The sequence below is a fragment of the Schistocerca gregaria genome, chromosome 3 (genome assembly GCF_023897955.1).
Source record: "Schistocerca gregaria isolate iqSchGreg1 chromosome 3, iqSchGreg1.2, whole genome shotgun sequence".
In the NCBI taxonomy this organism is placed as follows: Eukaryota; Metazoa; Arthropoda; class Insecta; order Orthoptera; family Acrididae; genus Schistocerca; species Schistocerca gregaria.
Window position 1 is genome coordinate 597493639 of NC_064922.1, and position 10318 is coordinate 597503956.

A 10318-nucleotide genomic window follows, 5' to 3' on the forward strand; every position below is an offset into this window, starting at 1 on the left:
CCTTTTTCAGGCATGTTTATTTTTAAATATTAAAACTGATGAGGGTTTCATTACTAGACCACTAATTTTGAAATCTGGATGACATCATCCCAGCACTGCAACAAAATGTGCACCATACACAACAGGTTCAATGCAATCTCTCCTCTCCACAAATTTGCACCTCAGATACATTGTATGTCATATGATACTACAGTTAATTTTCCATATATCTGAGCAAAACCAATTCTTGCATGTCCAAGTTTATCTCATCCAGGCATTGCACATTTCCAGAATGAGATTTTCACTCTGCAGCGGAGTGTGTGCTGATATGAAACTTCCTGGCAGATTAAAACTGTGTGCCCGACCGAGACTCGAACTCGGGACCTTTGCCTTTCGCGGGCAAGTGCTCTACCAACTGAGCTACCGAAGCACGACTCACGTCCGGTACTCACAGCTTTACTTCTGCCAGTATCCGTCTCCTACCTTCCAAACTTTACAGAAGCTCTTCTGCGAACCTTGCAGAACTAGCACTCCTGAAAGAAAGGATACTGCAGAGACATGGCTTAGCCACAGCCTGGGGGATGTTTCCAGAATGAGATTTTCACTCTGCAGCGGAGTGTGCGCTGATATGAAACTTCCTGGCAGATTAAAACTGTGTGCCCGACCGAGACTCGAACTCGGGACCTTTGCCTTTCGCGGGCAAGTGCTCTACCAACTGAGCCACCGAAGCACGACTCACGTCCGGTACTCACAGCTTTACTTCTGCCAGTATCCGTCTCCTACCTTCCAAACTTTTTTAATCTGCCACGAAGTTTCATATCAGCGCACACTCCGCTGCAGAGTGAAAATCTCATTCTGGAAACATCCCCCAGGCTGTGGCTAAGCCATGTCTCTGCAGTATCCTTTCTTTCAGGAGTGCTAGTTCTGCAAGGTTCGCAGAAGAGCTTCTGTAAAGTTTGGAAGGTAGGAGACGGATACTGGCAGAAGTAAAGCTGTGAGTACCGGACGTGAGTCGTGCTTCGGTAGCTCAGTTGGTAGAGCACTTGCCCACGAAAGGCAAAGGTCCCGAGTTCGAGTCTCGGTCGGGCACACAGTTTTAATCTGCCAGGAAGTTTCATATCAGCGCACACTCCGCTGCAGAGTGAAAATCTCATTCTGGAAACATCCCCCAGGCTGTGGCTAAGCCATGTCTCTGCAGTATCCTTTCTTTCAGGAGTGCTAGTTCTGCAAGGTTCGCAGAAGAGCTTCTGTAAAGTTTGGAAGGTAGGAGACGGATACTGGCAGAAGTAAAGCTGTGAGTACTGGACGTGAGTCGTGCTTCGGTAGCTCAGTTGGTAGAGCACTTGCCCGCGAAAGGCAAAGGTCCCGAGTTCGAGTCTCGGTCGGGCACACAGTTTTAATCTGCCAGGAAGTTTCATTGCACATTTCCCTTCACTTTAGTGTGCTTTACAATAAAATTTGTATGAAAAGTTTTCTGCGTAAATTACCTATTCTACACCTACAGCTAATGCTTGTGTAACCCAGTGAGCCATTCAGGTGGGTTTATTTGTGTGTCAATATAATTGTCAGGTTTGGTATGAAAGGGTTTCTTGAAATATATTCCCACATTAATTTTTTAGTATCTATTCTCATTTGCAAAATATATTACGCACTGTCAGTGTCATTTCAATGCAAAAATATACCAATAACACAGTTTCAGCACACATCAGAAATTTGATTTTAGTTGCTTCAACCAATGAGAATTACGGACCAAGTCTTCCACTGCTCTGTTTTGTGTATTAACCCATTGGCTGGCATGAATGTGCCGGTGGTCACAGCAGATTGCTTTGCTGGGGCCAGCAGTGATATGGTAACAACCAGGTATCAGCAGTTTTACACTTTAATGTTACTGAGGAAAAATATTTACTTATATTTGATATTCCTTGCAATTTCCAGACTATTTTTGGGTCTGCAGTATTTTTATTTAAATGTCTTACAAAACCGCTGTTCTTTTTAGCCACGACTGTACAGATGCATATACTTCACACTCAAAGTTCCTAAATGCCTGATTAACAGACTGACTACAATGCTGCTCACAGCAGAGCAGGACACTTAATGCTGTATGCCTGATCTGGTGGTGAAACATCCATTACTAATTATGTTGGGGTCAAGAAATGCAGAAGATAATCTCTCAGGGAGTACTATAATCTAAAAACGTAAAATTATAGCTAAAAAGGCCATTTCCAATTATGTCTACCAAGCAAATTATGCTTTCAGTCAGGGATTTCTTTTGCCATAACTGACTAGTGAACGCACATGCCAGAGGATGGTAAATATTCATACTTTACCTCTGAGAAGCAGCAAAGCCATTAGAAACAGCTATGCACATAGTCCAATTCATGTTGAAATTATCACCTGGGTATTTTAATTAAATTTGGTCTACTATAAGCAACATGATAAAGGAATCAAAAGAAACACACACACACTGAATTAATTTCTTTATTAACAATGCTCGGATTTCCACATCACCATAGAGGTACCAAGCTTGATGTGTTACTCGTATTTTTACATGGCGAGTTTCCCCAGTAGGCCTATAAACCATGAAACAGACAAAAGCTACTTCTCGCTGTCTTCTCTTCTTCGGATTTTCACTTCAGAAACTCCGAAACATCCATTACAAAAACAGATTACATCACTCAAAAATCTGGATTCAGTCACTACAATTCGTACCTATTTTACTGTAAAAAAATACTATGATGAGTGATGTAATTTTGAACATTCAAAAGTTATCAAATGTGCAGGTTACTGACGTTAGAATACAGTTACTACACAATTTTTGATCAGGAAAAAGTTACGATGATTGCAACTTAAATCCAGAAGCCATTTGTTATGAGAATATGCTGTTACCACAAATAATCCGCATAGATGCATTGCAAGAAATTTTACTGGGTAACATAATGCGTCAGAATACTATAGGCGCAAAGAATGAAATTCCTGTAGATTTACCATACACTTTACTTTTCTTGAGCATTATAAGATTACTAACGGAAGTTACTTACCGTCCATTATCTGGAATATAAACAATCCTTTCTCTTCAGCAAACATCTGCTTTTGCAGCAAGTATTATCAATTTTTTCCTGTGACTTGAAAGCTTTAACGCCCACAAATCACAAAACCCGCCATTATACACATTACACACACACATCCATAAGGCATTAGCATGTCATGTTCAAAGAATATCCGCGTTTCGAAAACTACCAGCGATATTGGCTAGTGTGAGAGACGACCTCATGTCATGATGTGACGTCATGATTCCTCGGGGCCCGCGAGACGCTTCTGAAGACGCACACTAAGTTTCAGCCATATTGGTCTATTTCTTTGCGTTCGGCATTCGAGTGAATCAAGGAAGTCGAGTGATTGTCAAAAAATGGACGAAAAAGAACTTCGTGTAATGATTAAACATTACTTTATGAAAAGCAAAACGCCTCAGAAGACTAAAGAGAAGCTTGATATACATAATGGTGACTCTGCGCCTTAGATTAAAACAGTTTATAAGTGGTTTCAAAATTTTCCAAGTGGCCATGTGGATTATGGGCACAAGTGATGCTGAACGTTCTGGACGCCCTGTGGAGGTTACAACTCCAGAAATCACTGATAAATTCCATAATATGGTGATGGATGACAGAAGAGTTAAGATGTATGAGATTGTTAGTGCTGTGCCCGCATCTTTTGGTCGTGCGGTAGCGTTCTCGCTTCCCACGCCCGGGTTCCCAGGTTCGATTCCCGGCGGGGTCAGGGATTTTCTCTGCCTCGTGATGGCTGTGTGTCGTGTGATGTCCTTAGGTTAGTTAGGTTTAAGTAGTTCTAAGTTCTAGGGGACTGATGACCATAGTGCTTAGAGCCATGTGAACCATTTTTTTGTTTGTGCTGTGGTCATCTCGAATGAATGTTTACATAATATTTTGCACAAACATTAGGACTAGAAAACGCTATCCACAAGATGGGTTACGCGATTGCTCACACTTGACCCAAAATGGATTCGCGTGAAGTGTTGCAAGGATGGTGTGCAGCTGTTTAGGAAGAATCCACAGGACTTAAAGTGTCGTTTCGTGACTGTGGATGAAAGATGAATATATTACTATACTCCTGAGACCAGACAACAATCTAAACAATGGGTTACCAAGGGAGAATCTGCACCAAAAAAGGCGAAGACCATTCCTTTGGCGGGAAAGGTTATGGCAACTGTCTTTTGGGATTTACAAGGGATAATCCTCATCGACTATCTGGAAAAGAGTAAAACTATTACAGGTGCATATTATTTATAGTTATTGGACCGTTTGAAAACGGAGCTGCAAGAAAAACGCCGGCGATTGGGCTGCAAAAAGGTCCTTTTCCACCACGACAATGCACAAGCACACACCCCAGCAGTTGTGGCCGCAAAATCAATGGAAATAGGATTACAACTAGTTTCACATCGCCCTATTCTCCAGATTTCGCTCCCTGGGACTAATATTTGTTCCACAATTTGAAGAAATGGCTGGTGGGACAAAGATTTTATTCAAATGAGAAGGTGATTGCAGCAACTAACAGCTATTTTGCAGACTTGGAAAATTCCTATTATTCCGAGTGGATTAACAAATTAGAACAGCGTTGGACGAAATGTATGAGTCTAAAAGGAGACTATGTCGAAAAATAAAAAAGGTTTACCCCAAACACGTAAGTATTTTTTATTTTTGCTCAGAATTTTCAAACGCCCCTCATATGTCGGTACCAGCACGTTATCCCATCAATCACATTTGCTATTGCACACTATAAATCATGCACATTCAAAACATTTGAATGTTTAAGTAAATGCATGTGTCCACTGAAGTTAACTCAAGCACATCTTCACTGTACATATCAACTATTGAAGCCTTACATCCAAACATATGAATGTCAATAGAAGTATAAGACATTGTAATCCATCATCATTTTCTAGTCTATAAACTCTCTCATGCCATAAATATAGTCCTACTCATACCATAAATACTGAACTTTAGCACCAACATGTTGAACAGGTGCTAGGCCCACATTCATGCATCAGTATCACTAGCTGTCCTTCTATGTGTTGGAGAATAGTAGTGCTCTTGTGGGACTTAGCTGAAGCTCGATGTGTTGAAGGAGCTATGGTGGTGGTACAGAATATTTGATTGGCAACAGGTCCGATAAATTGGGAAGGTTGTATGTGGACTAATGCTACTGTGGCAGTGTGCATGATGCTATTGAACATTTGAGTATCCTGATCAATCACTTTCACTAGGATGCACTACACTCCTGGAATAAAAAAAAGATTTATTTCTAATTGATGGATAATATACATACTTTCAACCTCCTTCTGCTTTTTGGCTGATCTCAGCTGATAAGGCTTCACGATGACACTATTAACATCGTGTACAATGCCAAATAACTCCTGTTGGGTGAGAGAGAAGTGATGGAGAGGAGGGGACGAGGGAAGTATGTGTGAGGGGATGGGCCCCTTGCCAAGTGCTGACAGTGGACTTCCATAAAGCTGTAATATAACACTGGCCAAAAAGTGCTGGTGGAAGCTTAGCCAGCAATTATGGCCACTTGTCTTACTGCCCTTCTACACATCTCGTCCTCAACATTGAGATTAATGTCAGCCCACTCTGCGCCACCATCTCCTCCCCACCACCATTATCAGGCTATAGCCTCAAACTATGGGTGCCAAATTGGCCAACTATAACATCACAAGATGGCGATGGGAAGAAATGGCTGTCACTGAGAATTGTGGTATGAGTCTGCCAAGGATCTAGGTCAATTATCTCACAAAAAATTGGCCACAACTTAAAAAAAATATTCGAAAACGACCTCTAACTTTTATTACCCAATTATAACGATTTAAATGCCTGTTTTCTGTGGCACTGCATAAATTACAATTCATTCTGTATGTTGTTAGAATGAACGTAGTAGCTTACTTTCGCAGTTACACTGATTCTATGACCTGTGACACCCCTCTATGATCTACGACAGAAAACGTTCCATTTTCCCCTAAAAATAAATGTTCAAATTTCAGTAAATGGTAGCAAATTACTGCTAGATGTTATTTTACATAGGTATATAGACTGTAGGTCACAGTCCAAAACAAGTACCTGCCATGGACACACAGATTGCAAATGGTAGTCATATTCACAGGGTTTTGCCCCAAGCTGTGTTGTCAGGAGCTGTAGGAAGGTAGCAAATATATCTTTATTTTCAAAAAATTATGGAGGACATACATTCGTAATACACGTCAGAAGCCATATACATTCGACAGTGTGCAACACGTTGGTGGGTCAGGTCTCGACAAGAGACCATTTCACCCAGGTCAGAGTCCGCCCCCGGTAGCTGAGTAGTCAGCGCGACAGAATGTCTCTCCTAAGGGCCCAGGTTCGATTCCCAGCTGGGTCGGAGAACTTCTCCGCTCAGGGACTGGGTGTTGTGTTGTCCTAATCATCATCATTTCATCCCCATTGACGCGCAAGTCGCCGAAGTGGCGTCAAATCGAAAGACTTGCTCCTGGCGAACGGTCTACCCGATGGGAGGCCCTAGTCTAACGACATTTATTTATTTACCCAGGTCATAGTGTGTCTGTACTGTGTGTAGCAGTACTGCAGCGCAGTTGTCCTCTCACTGGGCACTATGTGAGCTTCGTGCATCTGCACGCCTCTACACTCCATGGCTAAGTGATGTTGCAGCAGTGTATGTTCAGCCTCCATCCTCAGCCTTCACCTGATGCCCCACCATTGCCATTCAGTCCTCCGCTCTCAGCAGCAGATTGTGTGTTTGCTTCACCCTCCTCACCACGTTAATGCAGTCCTCTCTCGCCATTGGGACCCCTCCCTCACAATACCACCACACAAAAAATAGTGGTCATGATCTTCTCCCTTAAATATATGCTGTAGCAACATCAGGCTGACAGCCAAATTTACAGACACTATCAGAGAGGCATTTTACATGACAACATACAATGCAGAGCAAAATTTACAGATATGAAAGAATAAAATGATGGCCGAGCAGTGAATCATTGAATATATGTAGGAGCCTGCACATTGCATACATCTAATCTGTCAGAATTAATTGATTACTGCAGGGAGCTGAGCAGCTCCCCTTCTCCTGGGTCGAAGGGGAGGGGGGAGGGGTAATACAAGAAGTTCCCCTCTCTCAAGGTCAGAAATGTCAAAATGTGACAGTGAAAGATGCTGGGGGGGGGGGGGGGGGGGGGAATGGCAGCAGGAGAATGGCAGACTGTGCTGTCAGATAGTTGGTGAAATCGCACTCGTTTAACCCATCAGTCATCTATCCACACTTATCATCAGACAGGACTCATCACTTGTGTTCTAAACACTGAAGCATCAGCAGAGATCAGCCATCATCCTTGGGGAGAATATCAAGAAGAGTCTGCCACATTCAAATCTAAGTATTATCCACTCCTCATTGTTCGTTATTATTCTTATTAAACCCACTCATTGTTGCTCATTATCATTATTCTATTTGTATTTGCAAATATTTGCGATTATTTATTTTCAGAAGTACGAGCCTCCACTGAGAAACTGTAGCAGGACACACAACTGTTCAGGCTTCCAGTATATCCACTGTCACTTGTCGAGCAACAGCAGTGCGGGCAAGCTACCTGATATTTCACAGCAGAACACATAACTGTTCATCAGCCACAGCTAAGTGGTCTCACTGCGCTACTATTTGCCACAACATGTAATTTGATTGACTGCCGATCATAGTGGGTAAATGCAGGCATACAAGCACATATTGAATATGACGTAGTCGTGGAAGCTGAGAATGTCAGACAAGATGTTAAATCACAGTTTAGTCAGATGGATTGGAACGCTCTATGTTGTCCAATGTCGTATATCAGTGCTCATAATACCAAGGAATATGATCACCCTTCTCATTCTCCTCCAGGTATCTGTCCCTTGTTCTGAAGCTTTCTATCACAGAGATGTAGGATGGGGATGCAGCACTCAAGATGGCATCTAGAGACATTCTGTTTATCTACATCATTCAAGAGTTATCAACGTGACCTAAGGAGAGCAAGCAGACTGAGTTGGCGGCAGCTGTGCGTTACAGTTGCATTCATTGATGCTGTGTGTCATCTGTGTGAGCACAGACCACATGTGAAGAACTTAAAACAGTGAGTTCATTCGCCCACACAGTGATGTCAGATAGTTGGTGGTACTGCAATCTTTTAACCCATCACTCACCTATCCACACAATAAACATTAAATCCATACACGCTATTTTGTGGCCCCTGTATGTCTTAACACTACACACACCCGATATAAGGAGTATACTGCATGGCTGTTAATGAAGTAAGAAAGGAAACAGTAAGTTTTTTTTAAAAAAAATGGTTAAATGAATTTGTATGATTGTTGATAGATCAAAAATAAATTATCAAATGTGAGGATAAAGTTTATAAAGCTGTAAAGCTGTTGTATCTCAGGAGCGAAGTATCTGAGGAGATTAATATGAAATCTCTCTTCTGACAGCTCTATCAAAAATTTTTGAGAAAGTAATGTATTCAAGAGTAGCCTCCCATATTTGTAAAAATAAAGTACTAACAAAATGTCAGTTTGGTTTTCAGAAAGGCTTTTCAACAGAAAATGCTATATATGCTTTCACTGATCAAATATTAAATGCTCTGAATAACCGGACATCACCCATTGGTATTTTTTGTGATCTCTCAAAGGCCTTTGATTGTGTAAATCATGGAATTCTTTTAGAAAGCTAAATCATTATGGTTTGAGTGGGGCAGTGCACAAATGGTTTAATTCATACTTAACTGGAAGAATGCAGAAAGTTGAAATAAGTGGTTCGTGTAATGTTAAAACAACAGCTGATTCCTCAAACTGGGGTGCTATCAAGCACGGGGTCCCACAGGGTTCGGTCTTAGGTCCTTTACTGTTCTTGATATACATTAATGACTTACCATTGCACATTGATGAAGATGCAAAGTTAGTTCTTTTTGCTGATGATACAAGTATAGTAATAACATCCAAAAACCAAGAAATAAGTGATGTAATTGTAAATGATGTTTTTCACAAAATTATTAAGTGGTTCTCAGCAAACGGACTTTCTTTAAATTTTGATAAAACACAGTATATACAGTTCCGTACAGTAAATGGCACAACTCCAGTAATAAATATAGAATTTGAACAGAAGTCTGTAGCTAAGGTAGAATTTTCAAAATTTTTAGGTGTGTCCATTGATGAGAGGTTAAACTGGAAGCAACACATTGATGGTCTGCTGAAACGTCTGAGTTCAGCTACGTATGCTATTAGGGTTATTGCAACTTTTGGTGATAAGAATCTCAGTAAATTAGCTTACTATGCCTACTTTCATTCACTGCTTTCGTATGGCATCATATTCTGGGGTAATTCATCGTTGAGTAGAAAAGTATTCATTGCACAAAAACGTGTAATCAGAATAATTGCTGGAGCCCACCCACGGTCATCCTGCAGACATCTATTTAAGGATCTAGGGATCCTCACAGTAACCTCACAGTATATATATTCCCTTATGAAATTTGTTGATAATAATCCAACCCAATTCAAAAGTAATAGCAGTGTACATACCTATAACACCAGGAGAAAGGATGATCTTCACTATGCAGGGTTAAATCTGACTTTGGCACAGAAAGGGGTAAATGATGCTGCCACAAAAGTCTTTGGGCACCTACCAAACAGCATCAAAAGCCTGACAGATAGCCAACTAACATTTAAAAATAAATTAAAAGAATTTCTAGATGACAACTCCTTCTACTCATTGGCTGAATTTTTAGATATAAACTAAGAAAAAAAAAACTTAATCATTAGTGTCATGCAATATTTTGTGTAATGTAATTTCTTGTACAGACATCTTTTATTAACCTGACATGTTCCACATCATTACGAAGTGTCATATTCATGATCTATGGAACAAGTATTAATCTAATCTAATCTAATCTGCTTCTTTTTTATTCCCTCACAGTGCTTTGTAATAGGAGGAGGTCCATCAATTACACATCATGCATTCAAAACATGAGGCTTACACTTAGAAATAAACATATCAGTCTGAAACACTTGAGGTAGCCATTGTAAGCCAGAAGGGGGATCATCAACCTGGCATTCAATATTTCGCTACAGTTAGTATAAACACAGGCACAAAACAACGCAACTGGGCTGGTGTTCTTGTAAGGCGTTTTGCCTCCACCACTACAGGGTATGTGTTTTAATGGTTTTAATTCACATAAGAACTGGCTTTGGCATTTAGTATTGTGTGTTTAGGGAATGTTTTCTTGACTGCATAGACAGTTGTAAGAACAAAAATA

General features: G+C 40.8%; 1 non-coding gene across 1 annotated transcript; it reads right to left on the bottom strand.

The window, feature by feature from the left end:
- Nucleotides 1–635: 635 nt before the first annotated feature.
- Trnas-cga (transfer RNA serine (anticodon CGA)) lies at nt 636–710 on the bottom strand. Its single transcript has one exon. It is a non-coding gene; the product is annotated as a tRNA-Ser (tRNA).
- Nucleotides 711–10318: the final 9608 nt, after the last annotated feature.